The sequence below is a fragment of the Perca fluviatilis genome, chromosome 13, assembly GCF_010015445.1.
Source record: "Perca fluviatilis chromosome 13, GENO_Pfluv_1.0, whole genome shotgun sequence".
In the NCBI taxonomy this organism is placed as follows: domain Eukaryota; kingdom Metazoa; phylum Chordata; class Actinopteri; order Perciformes; family Percidae; genus Perca; species Perca fluviatilis.
The window spans coordinates 25332951-25343515 of NC_053124.1; the positions used below are offsets into that span (position 1 = coordinate 25332951).

At 39.7% G+C, this 10565-nt stretch overlaps 1 long non-coding RNA gene across 1 annotated transcript in view; it reads right to left on the minus strand.

Annotated features, from left to right (window-relative positions):
* LOC120570759 overlaps window positions 1–10565 on the minus strand; it is a 52040-nt gene that overhangs the window by 35061 nt on the left and 6414 nt on the right. The window contains exon 2 of the long non-coding RNA XR_005641115.1: window positions 7791–7926. This is a non-coding gene — a long non-coding RNA (uncharacterized LOC120570759). The remainder of the gene's footprint in view (window positions 1–7790; window positions 7927–10565) is intronic.

The following is a 10565-nucleotide window of genomic DNA, read 5'->3' on the forward strand; positions in this document are numbered from 1 at the left end:
AAGAAGAATTAAAATACTAGAGCTACACAATGTAATGTAAATGTATCGTGTTGAAGGATTTAAAACCTCTGGTTGACCACTGATTAAACAACCTTCGTCAGCTACAAAAGAGGATTTTGATATTCAGGTTTTTAAAGAAACATGAGACAGCTAACAGCACAACAAAGAGCTCAAACCATCCACGCATGAATGATTAACTGAATACGACCGGTCGTTGTAGCAGTTTCATTAAGTGTTTACAGTATAACTGTCATTGCCAACAAACACTGCTTTGACACTTTGGTTGAATCAGCAACAAGCAATAAAGCAAATTCTCTTAAAGCTATAGTGCGTAGTTTCAGCCCCCCCCCCCAAGAGGAATTCTAAGTAATGACAACAAAACTGTTGGTGCATCCACATGATATAAGCCTTCCATGATTACGCACCAACCCCCACACCTCCCTCCACACAGTTGCTAGTAGCCAAGGAGGACACGGAGGAGACATGATGGACTCTTTCAAGAAGATAAAAAAAAAAATTTTTTTTTTTTTGAATTTTGGGTTTAAAATAAGTAGTTTAAAATATTTTGGTATTATTAAAACCGATAAATATCGCAGTATTTGATTTAACGCATTTAATACTCATATTATAATAAAAAAAGGAAGGGAGGGAAGAAAAGAAAATTTAAGATCAAAAAGCGTGGTCCTTGATTAAAATGACAGATTTTTCTGGGTTTGAACTTTGTTGGAAACATTTGGGATATTGTACGGACACAACTCACACAGCAAAACATATAACATAGGTCATTTTTAGGCATTTTAATGCGTTTAAAGTAACCAATTATACCTTTAATGTGTACACAACAGAAATGTGAAGTATGTACATATGTCAAGACTCTCACAGCCTTTCCTGTTCAGCCAGTACCTGAACGAGACCACGCTGTAGGTTTTAAATATATATTCAAATGAATCTTCCTGCTACTGAGAATCCAGAGCGAGTGACGCTCTATCTGTTCTATCTGCAGCTGTTTTGCATACCACAGCTGGTTTACCTGGCGCTTGTTGATACTACATAAAAAGCAGCTGCAGTCGCTTGTTATTTCAACACTCACATCACTGATATCCCTGAAAAGTCATGACTGCTTGCAACTGCCTGAATATTTCCTGAATAACGGAGTTGTTTTTCCCCTTTGGGTGTCTTCTCGACCTGTGACGCGTATTTTAAAAACGAGCAGTGTGCATTTCTTGTGATGTATCCAGGATGACTTTACCCAGGAGGCCTTTACATCCTGTCATGGGATTGAAATGATGATAGATGGTAAACAAAAGGCCCACTCTGCAGCCCTTTTCCCTTTATTAGCAGCAAGAATGCGCAACCCACCCCATCATCTCAACTGTGGATCAGTAATGTGGACGCACATCTCTTTGTAGCCCCACATGAGACGAGTCGTGTGGTTTCACGTACGCTCAGAAGACAAACGATAGCAGGAGAGGAGGAGGTCATCGATCCGGTCAGTGTCAGTCAGATCCAGGCTGCGAAGCAGTTTTCCCCTCGTGAATAATGAAAGAGTGCTTCACCTGGTGTATCTGAACGCATTGTTGTCAAACTATGTCAGTTTTAATTTACACACACACTCTCTGTAGTCCAAGATGTATTGATTAGATGATGTTATGAAGATAGAAAGTCGATTTAGCTACTATTACAAGAGATTATTCAGCAGCATTATGCAGTACAGTATATACTAGATTTACCTCCTGGTTTTGTCTTTTAACTTATGGTCGCTGTTTTCGACGACAACGTTAACTAGTTTACAACTATCTTACTGTGTTGCAGCAGCACATCAGCTTGATGTTTAATTTCTCTGATATTTTATTATTATTTTGTAAAATATTTTATTCTTTAGTATTCTATTCTTTCTATTTGTTAGTTGCTTTCTGCAGCGAGGCACAAAATAATTTTTACTACACGTTGCACTGTGTATGATTGTGCATGTGACAAATAAACATGATTTGTTGCACTGATCAACTTGTCAGTACGATTATTGTTGAAGTCAGTGGTCAGCAACCTTTCCCACGCTCTATCACTTCTCATATCCAAAAATAGGCCAAGAAATGAAAGCCCATGCAGTTCAAGTGCTGAATGTCTTTAAGCATCTTTCTTTTTATTTAACTTACTTCACATTTGAACACAAATACATATATTATATGTCCTGAAAGACCCTAACCTCCTCTCAAAACCAGCCTACAGTAGAAGGCAGAAAATAAAAAAACTCATGTTCCCATTAAAGCTCTAGTGCGCAACTTTTTGATATTAATAAACGTCCGTTACATTCAAGCCATTGCCAAATGAGTTTCTACAAAGCTAATTAAGACTACCAGCTCCACACATCTCTCGCTGCATTTCTCAGTATGACTATGTTCAGAAGATTGTGGCGTCCGGTGGCTTTCCCACGCAGAAGCTCAAGTGAAGATAACTACCTCTTCTGAAGAGTCCATCATGTTTTGTTTTTTTAATCCTCCGTGTCCGCCTTGGCTACTAGCAACTGCATGGAGGAGGGGTGGGGGCGCGATCACGTATGGTTGTATCATGTGGATGCGCCGACAGTTTTGCTGTCACTACTTGGGGGAGACAGAAACTACAGACAATAGCTTTAAGGCTGGGTACGGAATTCGATACATTTTAGGCACTGACCAAATTGCCACCTTAGTATCGAGTATCGAAAAATGCCTTGCCATTCAATACCAAATTTCAATACCTAAGAAGTCAATCTTATCAGTGCCAGTGAGCCAATAAGCATGCAGCATGCTGCTACCAAGATCTAATGATGCTGGTGATTGGCTGTCTAACGCTACGTGTAGTACAGGTATGCAGGAAACACTCTACGTTACAGACAGGGCTCACATAGTAGGAGCTGAAAAACAAATAAAAATACTTACTGTGCCATGCTGTGTGATGTTGTAATTTCTTTTTGTTAAAATTGATTTTATAAAATTGGTATTTGTTGAAGAAGTCTCGCACACTGTCCATTACGCGTGCAAATACTTTATTTCACGTTTCGGTCACACAGACCTTCCTCAGGTGAATCTGTCAGAAAACTGGTATTGAAGTCACGGTATTGGTATCGAATATTTCTGAACGATACCCAGGCCTAGTTGCCATTAGGAATGAAAGTTGTATGTATGTTGGCAGCCCTTCTGGTTATATTATATAACTGGTCAAATATTTGATAAAATGGAGGCTCACAGTGATCACAGCAGCACATGTCAAACCACACTACTCAAAATATTCTCACTTCGGCTGCAGACAGCAAGACAAATCTACGGAGTTGGACCACTTAGTTAGCTTAAAGGTCCAGTGTGTAACATGTTTAGGTGTTCATTATCAAAATCTGTGTTTCCCGTTCACAAACTTGTCCTTTTTATGAATATTTACCTCCACCATCAATTCCAAGTATTCCTTTTGGCTTGAAATTTTACATTTGCATTCGCATGAACTGGGGGTAGACGCTCCATATTCATGCGCCATCTTGAAATACGTTAGCCGGTAAGGGACATACAGGACATACTGCTCCGCCTTTCGCGTTTTCGCTGTCACATGATAAACTCACAGGTGCTGCTAATGCTGCTAATGGGTATCGTAGCTTCCCGGCCCCGGCAAGTTTGAAGAAGGAAACATGGAGGACCACACGTATTCAAAATCCAAATTTCAGGAACAGGAGTCTTCTTCTTCTTCGCCCAGAATAATTAATATGTTGTCAGTTTGCGGGGCTCCACATTCATTCACCGTCTTTGCTTAGTTAAAAAGACAGACTCCACTTATGTACTTTCAAAAACATGACGGAGTTGACTAATTCATAAGTCCAGATTTTTTTAAATCGTTGCTGTTCTCGAACATCCTTTGAAAAGAAGATTATGCACTTGTTTATGTAAGCCTTTCGAAATGTGAAGTACTCTCAAATCTTTGATCAGTTCATGCAGGCTGCTTTAATCAGAGCGTAGATAAGGTTTAGCCATACATTATTTTATAAACAGAGCTACTCTAAAGGCACATTATTTGCTTTCGTGCAGAGTTAGAGGAGAAGGTCGATTGGCTAAACATGAAGTTTAGCCGTTTGGTTTTGGTATTGAAACCCCGGATCATGACACTAAATTTCAAACCCCAACATGCCGAGTGAAATGAGTGAAAATAAAGTTGGGCTTGCCCCGACTTCATTACTTCCTCTAGCTCTGTATCATTGGACGTCACAGTACACACACGTACCCACACACACGTACCCACACACACACGTACCCACACACACACACACGTACCCACACACACTTACCCACACACACGCACCCACACACACACGCATACACACACACACTTACCCACACACACACACACACACACACGTACACACACACACACACATACCCACACACACGTACACACACACGTACACACACACACTTACCCACACACACACGTACCCACACACACGTACACACACACACACGCACACACACACACACACCCACACACACGCACACACACACACACACACACACACACACACACACACACGCATACACATACACGACACACACACACACACACACATGTTTTTCGGGAAATGTGCAGGGATTCTTACTATTCTACCACTTGCTGCTTCAGGCCTGCACCTGCTCCTTGTATCTCCTCTTCAGAGCTGTTCTCCCTAACTCTGTCATGGCAGACAGGCTCATAAATATTAAACTCACTGCTGCAGGCTGATGTAATCGTCCTCCTCTAAACTCTCGCCAGCTCTCTGAAGCCTAGCGTCAGTGATGTCATCTAATGCCCAGTGGACATGTAACAGTACATCTGGATTAAAACGCTCTGCACGATGACACTTCTGTTTCAATGTCTTTGGTTGACATTCATCTCAAGCTGTGAAACAAACATTCCAAGGACCAACAATGACTTCCTGGCCGCGTCGCAGCATCGTTTCTACTTCCCGTAGGTTGGGAGTGTACTGTACATCCATCAAATTAAAGGCTGAAGAATAAGAAGTGCAGCTTTAGCATTTCTGCTTGATACATGACTTAAATGATTACTACTAACCATTTCACACAATATCAGTATTTGCCCCCAGAAGCAGGATTGATTCATCATCCAAAAATAGGGAAATTTAACTTTTGTTAGATTACCTGACATAGCTGGGACACAGAACTGATGAAGCCTCTTGGATTAGAGGCAAAACATTTTCAAGACATCTTTGAGCAGAGCCAATCACCTTTAGAGTTTATGCTTCTAGATGTTTTGGATACAGAATTATCTTTAAATTAAGAATTCATTTTTAAAAACAACAAAAGAGGATTTTTCAAGGTACACTTGTATATTTTTGCTCCCCTGTAATGGCCGACTTGACTTAAACCCTTTTTGCTCTTTGGGGAGCATAGGTAATTCATGAACTTCCTCCAGCTGGTTCGGTGTTGGGCGGTCTTCTCGGCTTCCTTCCACAATGTTGTTGCTTTTTTGAGTTCTGCCTCGACAGACCTTTTAAAGCCGTTTCTATGTAATGATCGACTACAGTTACTACTTCTGCACAAGGTAAAGTAAGTGAAATATCACACTGTCAGGCTGATGCAGATTCTTCGCCTTTGTTTGCATTTTTTAGCCACGCTAGTGGCATGTCGGTCTGTCAGTCGTTGAAATTAGTTTCAGAATTTCGTGTTCACAGAGGATGATTCGTAATAACTACACTTTGGTTTATGAAAAAATTGCTGCAAAAGCAATTCTTAACCTCAGCTGTCCTTTGTGTTTAGTGCTAATTGGCAAAAGGTGACCATGCTACCATGCTAAATTAAGATGGTGAACATTAGTAATTATACCTCCTAAACATCAGCATATATTAGTGTCGTTGCTGAGAGCATGCTAGCCCGCCGATGGTAGCATTTAGCTCAAAGCACCGCTGTGCCTAACTAGAATGGCTGTAGTATAACATAGCAACCATTCTTTAGCATGTAGTTTAACTGCCATTCCCTATACATGGAGGAAATTAAGTAATCCTTCAGATTCTGTGAACAGCCTTTATTTACTGATTAAATATGTGCGGTATGCGACCCACACTCACATTCACATCATTCCCAGTATCCCACCGCACCCCTGTAATCCTCCCCAGTAATGCAAAAGTTAGGTAAGACCACAAGATGTATTGTGTAACTTTCCCAGCACAAAGCATTTATGATAGCCATTTAAACTCATTTAAGCTCACTGATATGCACATGTGCACACACACTGAGTTATAGATGCATGATTGCACAGACACACACACATACAGAAACACTTATACAATGAGCTATCATCAAGGCATTGGCAGATTATGACATTTCTAGCAGAAACATTATAAACCAGTGTAAGAGAAAGTGGTGACATTAATGACCTGACCTTTTAGTGTGATGTAATGTGCTTTCCTGACATGTAAAAAAAAAAAAAAAGGCAGGGGACTTCTGAGAATTTCATGCAAGTGTGAATGAGCGGGCTATTTTAATATATTAAAAGACTGGCCAGATGCCCTACTATAATCCAAGCAAAGCGCAGTGTCCTCATTTCTGACAGAAATGGAGCCATCACACTTTCAATAGTGCAGTGAAACAGTCGGCCTAAACTTCCCTTCCTCTCGTCTTTCAGAATATTGAGTGTCACTTATTTGTGGGGTGTAAAGTGGGTCAGTTTCTGAACTAAACTTAAAACAAAAAGTAAGGAAATTTGTGTTTGATGGATTATTTCTCTGAAAGGGAACTAAACAGGCTTTCCAACGGTATAAGATTTATTGCCAAAAAGCATTGTTACCACAGAGAAATAATCCACCAAACACAAATTTCCTTACTTTTTGTTTGAAGTTTATAACTCTGACCTCACTGTGCTTTTACCAACGCACATCTTTGTACCCTAAACACAGAGTTGTGAAGTTATAGACTTGTGAATGCACTTATCTTGTCCGACTCCTTCTAGCGAGGAGCTCTCAAGTGGCTGTGACGGTTTGTGTGTGAAGCAGCGTTGATGGCCGAAAGAGGCGTGAGGAAACATACTGCGTTTAATGTGTGCTGGTAGCGTCTCCTTTTAACCCTGTGAAATTACCAGCACACGTTTCTCACACAATACCACGTATAGATTGCCAACAAAGTCTGACGTATCTACTACTCATTATTTCTTAATTTCACTATTGTTTTATTCTGCTCATGGAAACAGACACCTTTTAGAAAGGAGAGAGAGAAGACCAAAAAAACAAAACAAACAAAAAAAAAATTAAGCTTTTAGTTAAAAACATTCAGTTTGCTTTAAATTATTTGGCCAATTTCTTGTTTCCCTAACTTACTTGCATAAACAGCAGCTTATTTGCAAATGTTCCAAACGGTTCCCTTCACTTCATATTAATGGGAGATTTTGTCTTTGCTTATTATAAACCTTCTTGCAGAGCTGGGGACATGCTGCACCTCTGTCCGTCAAGTGTGACTCAACATTTCACATTTAGGATCTCACGGTTCTTAAGACGACTAACGTGGCTCAGCTTGTTTCTATTTATAGGTCAGTGGATGATAAGCTCTTCCATCTCCAGAGAGCATCTCTTTAAATCTACCCTGACCTATTGGGTGACCCTCAAACAGACTCTTTTTTTCCTACGGCTCTACAGAAAGACAGTTCTTGTATTAGATTCGATTTTAATGGGAACCAGCATTCTTGACATTTACAGTGAAACATCTGAACACACACACACAAACAAACACACACAAACACACACACACCTGCAGCTAATCTGGTTGAGCCGAGGCTGTTCGCAGACTGACCTACTGTACAGATGGAGCAATCTCAATCCCTCGTCTCCTTAATCAACGGCTATTTGTCCTTCCCATCCGCAGAGTTCAATTGGCTGAATAGTGCTGAAGCAGGGAAGTGGTGGACAAACACAGCACAGGTGCAGATCTGTAAGAGACAGCATTTTTAGACCATCTGCTTTTAGAGGGAGAGTTGTGTTTTATGAAAACACATTGGTGGGATTGGCTTCGGTTGCAAACAGAGTACAATAAAATTTTAAACAAGACGAAAGGTAATAACTGCCACATTAATATGGGTTTGCCTTCCATATCAGGGTCTTAGTCATTTTATTTTATTTGTGTCATTAGGGCTGCAACCAACAATTATTTTTTACGGTCTCTTTTATTGATTGATTGATTTATTAGACAGTAACAGAAATAAATGCATAACAAAATGCCAACACAGTGACATTGTACATTTATCAGAACTGTCGAGGATAACACAAGAAAGTTACAAACTTATTTCCATTGCGGTCCTGTGTTTTATTGTGTTGATTTTAGTTTTGAGTAATTGATAAATGGTTTAGTTTGAATGATTTAGGTTTGGTTTTTTTTAAATACTGAAATACGCACAACACAATTTCTTCTTTAAGGGGACGTCTTCAAATTGCTCGTAGCAAATACTAATATTTTGGAACCTGGAACCAGGGAATGTTTGTTATTTTTGTTTGATAAATAACCTAAAACATCAAATCTTTAAGTCTTAGTTCATCATTTTGGGAGCAGGTCGACATATTTAGCCGTCTTTGGAGTGAGCCAGGCCAGCTGTTTCCCTGTTTCCAGTCTTTATGCTAAGCTAAGCTAACAGTCTCTTGGCTTCAGCTTCATATCTAAAAGACAAAAATGAGAGAGATCCAACTCTCAGCAAAGAAGTGAATAAGCTTATTTCCCCAAACCAATAATTTAATCTACTATTTGTGATCATTATTCCACAATGACCAGTACCTGTGAACATTTCTTGTGCAGATTTAGCTTAACTCTTGCCTATAGAGCTCAACAGTTACCGCCCACTTTTTGAACGTCTTTTTTCTGGTTCTTTTACTATCATTCAATATCTCCACTGACATTTCATTAAATGTTTACATAAAGAGTTTTAAGACTGGAACCAAGCTACGAGATGAATCGTGACCATAAAACATTTGATTTGGCGCAAAAGAACATTTTGAAAATGGCAAAGAAGTTAAAAGGTACAAGACTGTGTACAGAAACGATCATAGACTTTGATGGTAGCAGCTCGCTTTAGCCGTTTTCGGGTGCTGTAAACATTTCCATGGTAACCGCAATTTCCACCAATCAGAGACGTCGCTGTTACGTTTAGGATTGTGGGTAGTGTATTACTTCTCCATGACATTACGAATAAAACATGTTTTTCTTAACGCTCAAAATCCTTATGGAGAAAAGTTATGGGGTTTTTACTTCCGGAACAACACTGTTGAGCTCTATAGCAGCCAACATTCATACATACAGTAGTCGGTCGTTTACGTAGTACATCACAGTACTGGGGGGAGTCAAGAAAAATTACATTTTAGTGTTTGTGTCTGACAGGTTTAGTCCAGTAAACCACTAAACTCTTCAACAATGAAGCCAAAGATCGGCAGTGACAAAGAACCACATGTCTGAATCAACATATCGGCCTGTTTCTGCGTCACTCCATCTCACACTAACTCATATCTGTCTTACACCTCCCCTGCTCGCACTCTGCCCTAATTTAAATTACATGCAAATCTGTCCAGTCACAGTGGTGTCACATATTATTCCTGTGCTTCGGCCTCATTGTAAAATAAAGTAGTTCTATTTAAAAGAAAACATCCCTGCAGTCTTTTCTCACGTTACATGATATCAATCTGTATTTGTTTTCACTTTCCCTGTGAGCGGTCAGTTGTTCAGGGTGCTGAGCCGGCTGACAAAATATGTTTGTTGGCGAAGTTGCTTCATTTCAACACAGGGCTGCGGATATAGGATGACTCAGTGAAAGCTTTACAGTCCATTTGAATTAGTGCATTTATTTATAAACTCTATTTGACCTTTCATGGTTTTCAAATTTAAATAATGCTCGTTAGTCGGCGGAAGAAGGAGCAGTTTCGGTTTGCTGTGAAGTTGGAGTTCAGCAGCAGGGCAGGGATCTGGGCGTCAGAAGCTTTTGATTCAAATATCAATGAATGCAAAATGAACGGGCGGTAAAATGTCTCATATCGTACATATGCATGTTAGTTGGAGACACTTCTTTCATCAGCAATGCAGAGATGTGTTCGCACAGACAATCATTATCTGTGAGAACTTCATGTCAGAATCAGGATAGAAAATTCACATGATCAGATTCAGTGCTGCTTTTTACTGCATATATTCTTATTTGCAAGTATTTCCAATTCCAATAGACTTTCAGAGACTTGTAGAGTGAGTCTATGCCAAGAAGGATTGAAGCTGTTCTGGAGGCTTGCACCTTACAAAAGATACATTTTTCCTTTAATTGCATCCATCTGTATGTACTGCTGCATTGCATTTTACGTATGTAACCTTCTGTGCTGCTGCACATAAATCAAAAACTATTCCTAACAGAGAACAGCTGAATCAGTGCAAAGACATCTAATACTGTATTTGCTGATCATTTAATTCCCCTTTTTCTTATCTTATCAGCACACAGAGGGTAGACACAATAACATAAACACTTAATGGTAAAGAGCAACAGGGATGCCAATTTTTTGATATTATACTGTGTTTTTCTTGAGGCTGTAGTGCTTTTCAGATTGC